General features: G+C 35.1%; 1 protein-coding gene across 7 annotated transcripts in view; it reads right to left on the bottom strand.

The window, feature by feature from the left end:
• Positions 1 to 12,818, bottom strand: part of METTL15 (methyltransferase 15, mitochondrial 12S rRNA N4-cytidine) — a 374,509-nt gene that overhangs the window by 230,838 nt on the left and 130,853 nt on the right. The gene's annotated exons all lie outside the window — the stretch shown is intronic.

Raw genomic sequence — 12,818 nt, forward strand, 5'->3', positions numbered from 1 at the left:
CTGTATGATCTCATTTATATGTGAAATCTTGAGATTGAAAGGGGGGGGGAGGGAGAGAGAGGGGGAGAGAGAGAGCAAGAGAGAGAGAGAGAGAGAGAGAGAGAGAAAACCATGCTCGTAAAAAAAGAGATGAGATTTGTGGTTACCAGAGGTGGGGGATGAGGAAAGGGGAATTGAATGAAGGTGGTCAAAAGGTACAAACTTCCAGACAAATAAGACAAATAAGTACTAGGGGTGTAATGTACAACACGATGACTATAGTTAACACTACTGTGTGGTATTTATGAAAGTTGTTAAGAGAATAAATCCTAAGAGCTCTCATCACAAAGAAAATAATCCCTTTCTCTTTTGTGTTTATATGAGATGATGGCTGTTAACTAAACATTGTTGTAATCATTTCATAATATATGTAAGTCAAATCATTATGCTGGACACAAACTTGTACAGTGTTATATGTCAATTATTCTCTCAATAAAACTGGAAAAAAATTTAACTTTTAACTAGTAAACCAATTTAAATATCTTTTTTCTTTCTGTTTTATTACTTATTATATGTCAAACATCTTCAAGCCAACCATTTTAGCTTTCTCCATATTCTTCACATAATTCAGGATAGGGGTGCTCTGCAGCTGCACACTTGAAGAATGAAACTATGCCTAAAATAAACGCCTTCTTACAGAAGCAATGTTTTAGCTCTCAGCAGGGATTCCGAAGTGAATGGAGCATTCAGAATTAACAGATAGGCAAGGAGTTGGGATCACCTTACAGCTATATTAATTCTCCTTCCTACACAAAGTGAGATGCTGCCTTCAGGGTTCTTCAGAAGCCCTAGGGCAACTGGCATGCATTTTGGAAGGGGAATGAGAAGAGAAAAATTGGGCAACACTCTAAGACCTCATTCCCTCCATCTACAGGTGTATGGAGTGAGGGTGGATTTCAACAGTGTTGGGGAATTCATATCTATGATATTTACTTATATGTTATGTTGTTTAAGGAGAATTTCACAGCTCATTGGTAATTTTTTCTCAAATTCCAATGGTGAAAGTGATTTTCAGATTCACTCACCAAATATTCACTAAATATCTGCTATGTGTCAGGCATTATGCTATTCTAAGGTATAAACAGATTAATAAATCATGGCTTTCTGAGCTTTGAGCTGAGAGAAAGGTATATAAATAAACTGCTTGCAAAACAATCTCATGGGTGCTAATAGTAGAGAGACAGACAAATTGCTGTCTGTATTTGGAAAATATAAAATGAATATTAGTACTAGCATTGAAAACAGAAATAGTAGAATCTTGGGATTGGAAGGCAACTCACAAATCATTTGTTCCAATTATTTAATTGATGTTTGAATCTTTTCCCTTTCCACCATCACTGCTGGGGGGCAGGGTGGGGAGGAGACTCATTGTTTTAATCATATCTCATTCACCCCATTGGTGAGGAAGGGATTCCCATTCTAAAATTATGGAAATGGTCAAGTGAACACACAGCACCCGACACTGGTCAGATGAGATTGACAGGAGTTTATTAATCACATCCACTCACAGCCCAGGGGAGGAGGACACCAAATGCCATGCATGGCTACATGGGTGCTGCACTCAGGAACAGAGTGGACCGACAGGCTGTGAGAAGCAGATTTTATGGTATCAGTAGGGTAGGGTGCCGCATGCCCAAGAAAGGATGTGTTGGCTTGTTTGAATAATTCCACGGGCTGGCAGGGAACTGAAACCTGCTACTCAGGGATAAGCAGGTATTATGCCTGATCCTTTTGATAAGGAGTGTTGTTTGGCTAGGAACCTTCTCTGTGGAAGCACAGTGGGGAAGAAAAGTTGTGGTTAGGCCATTTAAGATTCTTCCAGCTTTCCCTAAATGTCAAGAACACATAATACTGGGCTTAAATTTTAGGCCTTACCTCACAGTCATTTAGCCCGTGTTTGAACATTCCCAGTAAATAAAAACTCACTATTGGTTTTTGTTTTTTTTAATTTTTTTTTAGTCAGTTGTTTTTTAGTGAAGTTGCTGGCTGTTTCCTCACTATTTCTATAACTTTTGTTCCAGGTATCAGTCCATGGAAAGCAATTAAAAACCCATGACAGCCTGTTACATATCTATTGTTAGTTATTGTAAGCGATACTTGTTGGCTACCTCTTAGTTGACAGTCTCTTTTTTCCAACAGGACGTCAAAATTTCAGCCTTGTATCTTGGGAGAGAATGATCATATCCATGATTGTTTATGTCAACTTGGCTTGGCAAAAGTACCCAGTTATTTAATCAAACAATGATCTAGGTATTGCTGTGAAGGTTTTTTTAGATGTGGTTACCATTACAGTCAGTTCCCTGTAAGTAAAGGATATTACCTTCCATAATGTGGGTGTGTGTCATCTGATCAGATGAAAGGCCTTAAGAGCAAAAAATGAGGTTCCCCAGAGGAAAAGGAAATTCAATCTCAAGACTATAGTATCATCTCCTATCATAGTTTCCAGTCTGCTGGCCTGCCCTACCATTTCAGACTTGCCAGTCCCCACAATGTGAGCCAATTCCTTGAGATAAATCTCTCTCTCTCTCTCTCTCTCTCTCTCTCTCTACATATATATATATATATATATATATATATATACATATATATGATGCGTATGTGTGTATATGTATGTATATCTCCTACTGGTTCTGTTTCTCCTGAGAATTCTGTCCTAATGGATATAATATCTCTGCTCAAGAGGTAGATTTCTGATTAGCTAAGCTAATTTGCACACATGACCACCACGGCCCCTATAATTTGTTAAGATTGGCGTGTGTCACACCTCTGGCCAATAAGATACAAGAGATATTTCCTAGGGACTTGGGGAAAGAAAATTCTTTTCTTCCATTGAGCCATGGGAAGAAAAATGTTTTTCAGACTCTCACTTGATATGAAAAAGCACATAGCTCTGATCATTGCCAGCAGATATCTTGGCCCAAAAAAGGGAGAGGGTAGCAGCCAATTTGGCCAAAACTCTACAAAGCATAGAGAAAGATTAACCATGCCATTAGATTGAACCTCACCTAAAATCCAACTTGTCTCTGAACTTTTGAGTTATATGAGCTCATAAATTACCTTTGTTATTTAAAACCAGTTTGAGTTGTTTTTTTTTTACTTGCAATGGAAAACATAACTATTATAGCTATCATGCTTCTCAGGTGTTCATTTCTCTAAATCATACAACTCTTGTTTCTTCTGCTATTCTCTATGCAAAAAGTCTTTCACCATGCAAGATGCTCTTTTCTGAATGTGTCCCAGTTTGCCTATGTCCCTAGATCTGAACTCCATAATGATCAGCACAGAATAAATTCTTTCCTCTTTTGTTCTAGTTATTATATTAATACAGCTCAAGATCAAAAGTTTTAGAATTTGTTTCACACTGTTGACTTATACTATCTAATACCATTGTACACCACTGCTAAAGCCTGTTTCCTCCACACTGTGCTTGTGCAGTTTTGTTTTGTTAATTATTGTAGATCTAGTACAATCTCTAACCTACATATTTTCTACAACCCTTTAGGATCCAGGTATTATCTTGAACCATAGAAATCTTCTTTACACTGCAGCAAAAGCCTCAAACAAATCACTATTGCCCAGTCTTAATTCCTTAGCATTAGAGCTATATCCTGCTTAAAGCTAATAATATAATTGTAAAATAAAAATAATATCTTATAGGAGATGTTTGCATTCTTGGACACCCTCAAACATAACTGTTTAACGCTAATATTCAGACAGTTTTAGGCATGACAAAGAGTAAGTGACAAAAATATAATCCTCACCATAATCATTTACAAGTATGAGAATATCATATGGGGAAAAAAAAGTAACCATGAGACAACACCACAAAGTAAATCATGTGTTTAAGGCAGAGTCTTCTGATGCTATATCAGTTATAGAATTAGATTATTATATCAGTTTCTAGAATTAGAATATTCTTATAGTAAAAAAAAAAACATCTACAAGTATACCAACGAACTGTTGAAAACTTAGCCTTAACTTCAGACCCTGGGGCATTATTTCACATATGCAATTATACTGAGGCTAATTTTCCTGGGTAGGAAGATTCCACGCCCACTTTTTTCTTTCTTCTTCTCTTTTTTCTTTCTTCTTCTCTTTTTTCTTTCCTTCCTCTCTCCCTTCCTTCCTCAGGTCCTCTCTCTTCCTTCCCTCCCTCCCTACTTCCTTCCTTTCTTCCTCTTTTATTCAAACTTTAAGTTCTTAGTATTTTTGCTTATGTATTTTACAAGTGTTATAAAGCAAGTAACAGAAAAGTGTGAAATTGCCAGAGAGGATCATGATGGTCACAAAAACAGAGCCAAACCAGGACATTTAGCCATAACTAAGAATACAGAATTTATCATTGTCATCATCATTTGTCGTTACCCTAGGATCCCCAGGATGTAAGTAAAATGTTGCTTGTGACTCAAAGCACATGTTACATGAGAAGATTCTACAACCCAACACCAAGAAAAATAAGGCACTTAGCAATAGAGTGCCAGTAATACCCTAGTTCCTGGAAGCCATTTTTTGAGGCTTTGACCATGATAAGTATTGTTAATCTTTACTCTGGCAAGTCATCTGCACTTGGAGTACAAGTTTTGGGTTTGTTTTATTACAAAGGATCCTAGTACATACTGAGGCTAGTGATGTAAGAGTAGCTACTACGTGATTTAGGATTAAACATGGAACTTCATCATTCCTCTAACTGCATACAGTCTAATGATAGCAGTTAAGGATAGATTACTCAACAAATTATAAAAGTAGATCTAGATTCTTTCTAAAAAGAATAAATCATTTAGCTGTGAAGGAATTGAGGTCTTAGACAGGGAGATGGAAGCAGATTCAGGCATGAAAGAATAAGTTAGAGATATAATTTATTAGAACTGGCTCAGTCACTAAAACTGAGGCATCAAGTCAGTATCAGCCGCGCAGGCAACCTCATGTAAAGTCACCTAAGCTACAGACTAGGCCATCTTCCGTCCATTATCAGGAACCCTGTGGCGAAATCTGAGGGTACACTGAGCTAGCAGATGGATATGCAGAGAACTCTGATCATATGGACCAGAGTGACAAGCAGAACAATGCAAAGAAGAGAAGAAAACTAACATTTCTTAAGAAGATGCCAGGAATGTATTCAGATACTTAAAGTTCGTTTCAGGGTTCACTTTGTCATTTACTTTAATCATTCATTTTGTGCGTGCATTTGAGGGCACACCTAGGTGATAACATTCCCTAAGAAGATATGAAGAGCAAAATCCAAATTGTTTTTGCGGGAGTGAAGGTCTGATTACAGTGGATCCAAGCCTTTCTCATGTTAGTATCAGCATTAATCCATGAAATCCCAGCGTGCTACCTGTTTTCTAGTCATTAAATTTTATTGGTCTGTAGGCACAGAGCAGGGGCCTTGGCTGTTTTTATCACTTCATTAGGCACCCCCCCCAAGCAAGGAATTCAGAGGGAGCCAAAGCAGTGGATGAAAGCATAGCTCATATTTGAGCAATGGTAAGAGCAAACATTTATAGAATGCTTCCTATGTACTAGACCCTGTGCTAAGTGCTTTATACTTATTAAATCATTTCATCCTATGAACCCTATGAGCTAGGTGACATTATAACCCACATTTTGCAGATGAAGAAACAAGTACAAAGAATGAAGTCACTTACTCAAGCCATACAGCTAGTAAGCGCTGGAATTAGAATGCAAACTCAGTCCTTTCTGGCTCCAGAGTCATGTTCTTAACCACTACACTGTAATACCTAGGTTTCTAATTATTTAGTGCCATTTCAGACCTCTAACTCTTCATCATTATAACCTTGTCATGATCCATAAATCTGCCTAATTTTTCTGATATTTTTATTAAAATGCTTTAATTGTTTTCAATGTTTGCCATCTCTTCATAGCTATAGGTCTGCAGATTCGGCACTCAACAAATATTTGCTGAATAAGGATTATCTACCAGGTACTGGAATACAGGAATATAAAAATGAACAACAGCACACAATATAGAAAGGTATATACACAAACATATATAAATCACTGAGGAGATGGTTTATTTCTTCTTTAAACAGCAGTGGTACAGCAGAAAGGGGAAGCTGCATCGTAAGGCTTATGTTTAAAAATTGGTTCTGATACTTATTAACCCTATGGTATTGGACAAGTTATTTAATATCCCTCAGTTTCAGTTCCCTGTATCTCATGGTATTTAAGTTTTTCCCCTTTGAGGCAGCCTGGTATGGTAGAAGTATCTCAGTAAGTTCTGGAATCAGAGTGAATCAGATTATTAACTTTTTAATTATTTATCCCTTTACAACTCAGATTCTTTATTTGTACCATGTGGGCAACAGAGCAATTCCAAACTCACAAAGCTTTGGTGAAGAGTATGCTAATCAATGTACATGAGGACAGCTACTAAGATGCCTAGGCAAAGGAAGGCCCTCAATAAATGTTACCTCTCCCTCTGTTCCAACCTGCTTTTCTTCCCTTAGAGATTCTTCTTATGATTTGGTCACTGTGCTGCCAACTGCAAGTTGGGAGCAGTAGCAAGGATTTGCTCCAGGCACACCAAATGCAGGGCCATACTGACTATAAAGAATTCTTCTCCAATCTCTTTTATGTGCTGCTACTGGGCTGTATTTCTCCTTCCATTTCACCATCCTCTTGTTATAGTTTGAGAACTGTTCACTTTTTGATATGTTAATGTTTACCATACTACATGAAGGTCCAAGATGCTGATTTTCATATTAATTGTGATCACTTTTTAAACACTATTAAAAGATACACTTGCTCAAAGAATATTTTCATACACTGTAGAGATGGAACGAAGAGACGTTTTTGTTCTGCATAATCTGCTCAAAATCTTTGATAGCATTATCTTTACTGACCATTGTCTTTCTCTTCAGGAAACACTTTCTAAAAATTGATTCAGTCATTTATTCACAACTCATATATTGACTTGAAGCACATTTTAGAAATGATGAAATGTAATTATATTTCTATCTTTCAGTTACCCTTTCAAAATGTATTCAATGGCGTAATATTCCTCTCTTCTGGAATAACAGTTTCGGAGGCTACGTTATAAAGTCTTTGAAATTCCATTGTCCAGTAAGAGGTTAAAGTACTAATTTATATTAGACTTTCATAAGACAATTACGCATGTTGTGTTCTCCAGGGTAATCTTAAAAAGTATAGTAAAATAAAGTATAACATATGAGCAAACAGAGAGAGAAGATAGAATGATAATAAAAAAGGTGGCAATAAAGAAGAAAAAAAGGAACGAAGAACAGGTTGATACATAAAAAACTAACAGGAAGATAGTAGATAGATCCAAACCCAAATACACCAGTAATTATATATTTTTTTATTTTTACTTTTTTTGTTTTTGTTTTTGTTTTTTGCGGTACCCAGGCCTCTCACTGTTGTGGCCTCTCCCGTTGCGGAGTACAGGTTCCGGACGTGCAGGCTCAGCGGCCATGGCTCACTGGCCCAGCCGCTCCGTGGCATGTGGGATCCTCCCGGACCAGGGCACGAACCCGTGTCCCCTGCATCGGCAGGCGGATTCTCAACAACTGCACCACCAGGGAAGCCCCACCAGTAATTATATTAAATATTCTGACTGAATACTCTAATTTTAAAAAGATTTTCAAAATCCAATGATATGTTGCTTATAAAAGACAAATTAACTATTAGGACACAGAGAACTCAAAAATAAGAAGATGGAAAAAATGTTAATGCAAACACTACACAAAAGAAAGGTGGTATCAGATACAGCAGATTGAAACAGTACTAGAAATAAAAAGAGGTATTTTTATCATGAAAAATGGGTCAAATCTACCAAATGGCATGCAAATTACAAATCTTTATATCCCTAATAATAAAGCTTCAAAATATGAAGCAAAAATTGACAGAACTAAAAGCAGATGGATAAATATATAACCATAATGGTAGATTTTAAAATATCACTCTTAGTAAATATTGACTAAGCAGAATAACATATAGGAAATTTGAAACACACAATTATCAAGTTTGATTTAACTGACACAAAAAACTCCATACTCCAAAACTACATGAATGTATATATTTTTAAAGACACACTGCATTTGTAAAACATAGACTATCTGCTGGGGCTATCAGACTAGTTTCATCAAATTTCAAAGGGCTGATATCATACAGAGTATATTTTCTAAGCACAGTGGAATTTAAGTAGAAATCAATAATAGGAAAAGTCCTATTAGAAAGTCCACAAATGTTTGGAAATTAAGTAATAGGCTTATAAATAATCCAGAAAATAAAGAAAATTAATAAATATTTTAAACTAAACAATACTTAAAGAGTACAACATAACTTACCACCTAATGAAAATGCAACACATCAAAGCTTGTGGAATACTTCTAAAATCATTATTGAGAAAAATGTACATAAAAGAATGCTGAAAATCAATGATCTATGCATTCTTGTTTCATAAATTAAACGATAACAGCAACAATCTATGGAATAGGATAAAAAATGATTTGCAAATGATGTGACCAACAAGAGGTTAATATCCAAAATATACAAATAGCTTATAAAACTCAATATCACACAAACAAAGAATCCAATCAAAAAATGGGCAGGAGATCTAAACAGACATATTTCCAAAGAAGACATACAGATGGCTAACAGGCACATGAAATTCAACATGTTCAACATCACTAATTAAGAGAATTGCAAATCAAAACTACAATGAGGTACACCTCACACTGGTCAGAATGGCCATCATCAAAAAATCTACAAAGAATAAATGCTAGAGAAAAGGAAACCCATGTACACTGTTGGTGGGAATGTAAATTGGTGCAGCCAATATATATATATATATATATATACACACACACACACACACACACACACACACACACACACACACACACATACATACAATAGAATGTTAGCCATAAAATAATGGAATATTGCCATTTGCAGCAACATGGATGGACCTAGAGGGTATTATGCTTAGTGAAATAAGTCGGACAGAGAAAGACAAATACTATATAACATCATTTATATGTGGAATCTAAAAAAATAGTAAAATGAATCTATATACAAAACAGAAACAGACTTACAGACATGGAAAACAAACCTATGGTTACCAAAGAGGAGAGGGAGGAGGGGAGGGAGAAATTAGGAGTATGAGATTAACAGATACAAAGTAATATACATAAACAATAAGGATTTACTCTATAGTACAGCAAAATTATACCCAATATCTTGTAATAACCTACAATGGACTATAATCTGCAAAAAACAAAAGCAAAAACCCAAATCACTCTACTGTACACCTGAAACTAACAAAATATTGTAAATCAACTCTACTTCAATAATAATGAAAAAGACAATACCAAATTAAAATCCTAAAAAGAGGCAGAAAATTATAAATACAAGAGCAAAAAAAAAAAAAAAGAAATAGAACAATAGAAATAATTAAAGATAAAACAAAAATTTGTTCTTTGAAAATACTAAGAAAATTGATTAATCCCTTATAAGGGTAATCAAGAATAGAGAATGAACAAATTATTAACATAAGGGGTAAAAAAAGAACATGTCACTACAAATCTTACAGGCATTAAAAACACAATAGGACATTATCAAGAACTTTACGATAATAAATTTGAAATTTAGATCAAATGAAAAAATTCCCAGAAAAATCATAACTTACTAAAACTGTCCTATGAAGAAATGTAAAATATAAATAGTCTTAAAAGCATTAAGAAACTAAACCTGCAATTATAAAACGTTCCACAGAGAAGACAACAAGCCTAAACAGCTTCACCATGAATTCTTCCAAACAGTTAAAATAGCATCAATTTGATATAAACCCCTCCAGAGAATAGAAAAAGAGCCATTCACAAAGCCAGCATAACCCTGCTATGAAATTAAACATGTACATTATAAAAAAGCAAAACTAAAGGCCAATCTTTCTCATGGGCAAAATAACAAAAGTTAACAGAATATGAGCATATCAAATCCAGCCACATATATAAGGGATGATATCACTAGGTTGATATCCACTTGGCAAGGTCTGTGAAGCATGCAATAATACTGAAGCTAAGGAGAGAGGTCAGGGCTGGAGAGACAACTTTTGTAATTGTCTTAAAAGAGTAGGGATTTAGAAAATGTTTATTAAATGAATATACAACAGGATTTTAAAACAGAAAAATTCTTCTGGTCTCAGTTTCAGGCCAATATAATCGGGAAATAGATAACCACTGCTAAAAGAAATACCAAATAAAAATGCAATTTTCCCAAATACATGGCCTAGAGAAGGTTTCATTACACTTGGGCCCCTCATAGAGATGTTTATTTAATTTTATATTATAAAAGACATTAGAAAATGAACAAGAATTCTAATAAGAAAATTTTCTTGGCAAGAACTGCTTCCTTGCTTAATTTTCTTGGCATCTCACTTTACTCATTTTAATGATATTCAAACACTTAATCCTTGATTCCATGTAATTCTTACATAAAAATATCTATACCCTCTGTGCTTAAATCACCCAGCCCACTCCCATACCCCACTCTCTCTCATTAAAGACTACACTGTTCCAATGATTGGTGATAATTTCTTCTTCTAGACTGCAGTAGAGCTTACTTATGATTCATTTGGCACTCAGTACATGCTACTTTGTAATGTTGTTTATCTTTTTATCACACTGCCTCTGCAACAAGAACTTAAACCTATTACGGGTCATATAGACCATGTTATACAGCTTTTGGTATGTGCAGTACCTAAAAGATTCTAAGTGTTCAATGAAAGTTTTTTTAATGATGAAAGTGGTGATGATTTTAAAGGCATTAACATTTTTTAAAGGCATCAAAGATGAGAACTCAGTAATAAAAAGCTCAATGTTTTTTCCATCATACTTTGCTAAGAAATACATGTAAGATACACAGTAAACTGATACAGCCTTGGAGGGACAAACAGTTATGCAGTGTGTAGCCTGTAAATTTAAGTCAATACACTCATTAGAAGGGCTTAAGTTTCAGGCATTTATTTTTCACATTTGTAAGAGTCATGAGGTGTTTCATGGAACCACCTTATAACCATAGTCAATCAACCTAAAGTAGTGTATTTTAAGTTTTTGTTCATGATATTTTGCCACCTACATTATCACAGAAGAAGTTTGTTCATGGTATCTTGCGACCTACATTATCATGGAAGAACTTAAATATACTCAAAGGAAAAAATGCTAGCATGTTCTATTAACAAAGGAAATAAAATTCACAATTCATACATACTAACCAAAGCCAGGGAATTCAGTTAAGGTTAAATTTAACTCATTCAATAAGGAAGGAAACTTTGAAGTGCTTTAATTTGAAAGGTGGTATTACAATACTATTTAAATAAAATTCCTTTTTGGAGGATCCTTTTTTTCCCTACTGGAGCACTTTAAAAAGTCCCAGAAAAAATGCATTTTATTTCATATGTACAGAGGTTTTACATATCTACAGAGATATGTAAGAGTGTTGGTTTTCTCTGCATAATAATTATCAGATAGTATTTGAGAAATGATGTTTAAACGGCTCCTTCTATGATTTCTAATATTTCTGACTCCTTATGCTAGATAACCCCACTCCCTTCATATTATCCTCTTATCCAATTTTCTATAAAGCTTCGTGTGATAATTGGAATAAAAGTCCATCTTTTGGGGGCATCATTTTCCAAAACTTACATGTTCTTACGTAGTTCTGCTGAATTCAGCCTCTAAAAAATCACCATGCATATACACTGCCAAAATATCCCATTGATTCTATCAGTTATTCAGGAAGATCTCTCATGACTTAAACATTAATAGTTTCGAATGCCTGGCATTGATGACGCCGGGTGCTTGGATGACTGCCTGAACTCAGGTCTGAAGGGACCAGATGATTTAATCTAATGGTCTCTAATTAAGGGTGAATATCATGATCATCTGGAGAATGCTTACAAATTATGGATGTTTTATTACCATCCTAAAAAAATCAACATCAAGACAAACATGCTATATTTGGGGGATTTTTCTGAAGGGTTCTTATTCTCATAGCTCTCTTTAAGGAGCAATGGTTAGATACGGCCAAAAAGAAAATAGGTTTAGGAATGTCTATCAAGACCAAGAGGAATGGCAAATTCTTGAGGCTGATGATAGCTTTTATACACTAAGTACGCACAACAACCATAAAGCAAAAGAGTAAGAAAAATTAAATGCTTACTGTTATGGTAAAGGATAACAATTGCTACATAAGGCAAGGGATGGCAGCTGCTAGGAACACTGAGGCTTGTGAATATTAGTTGTGTGTCGCCCCCTTCCAAAGAGAAGAGAGAAATTCTACTTACTGGTGATGAGCAATGAGGTCACTGACACAAGGATGTCCTGTGAGGGCACTAAGCTGTCCTTATGCATCAACAGGTCCTAACTCTAGTGTGTAAGTCTGAAATTACCAGTTCCTACCCTAGTATCTTTGGATGGGTGGACTTAAAATGGCACTGTAAATTTAAATTCAGTTTAAATAAAGAAATAAAAGTCACTAAATACAACCAAGTATTTTTAAATGAAGGAAAAATCCATAATGGAAGTCAGTAGTGATTTTCAAATGAAGAGAGCAGTCATTAGCTAAAAATTCAGTCTGATGTTTGAATTTTTACATTAATGCACATTTTAATCTACTCTATATCTATATTCACTTTAATATAAAATAATGTTTAATTATAAAACAATGTTTAATTTAACAAGTCAAATTGTTGCTCTAGGAAGACATACCATGTTTCTCCTGTAATCTTGAATACCCAC

The sequence above is a fragment of the Lagenorhynchus albirostris genome, chromosome 9 (assembly GCF_949774975.1).
Source record: "Lagenorhynchus albirostris chromosome 9, mLagAlb1.1, whole genome shotgun sequence".
Classification (NCBI taxonomy): Eukaryota; Metazoa; Chordata; class Mammalia; order Artiodactyla; family Delphinidae; genus Lagenorhynchus; species Lagenorhynchus albirostris.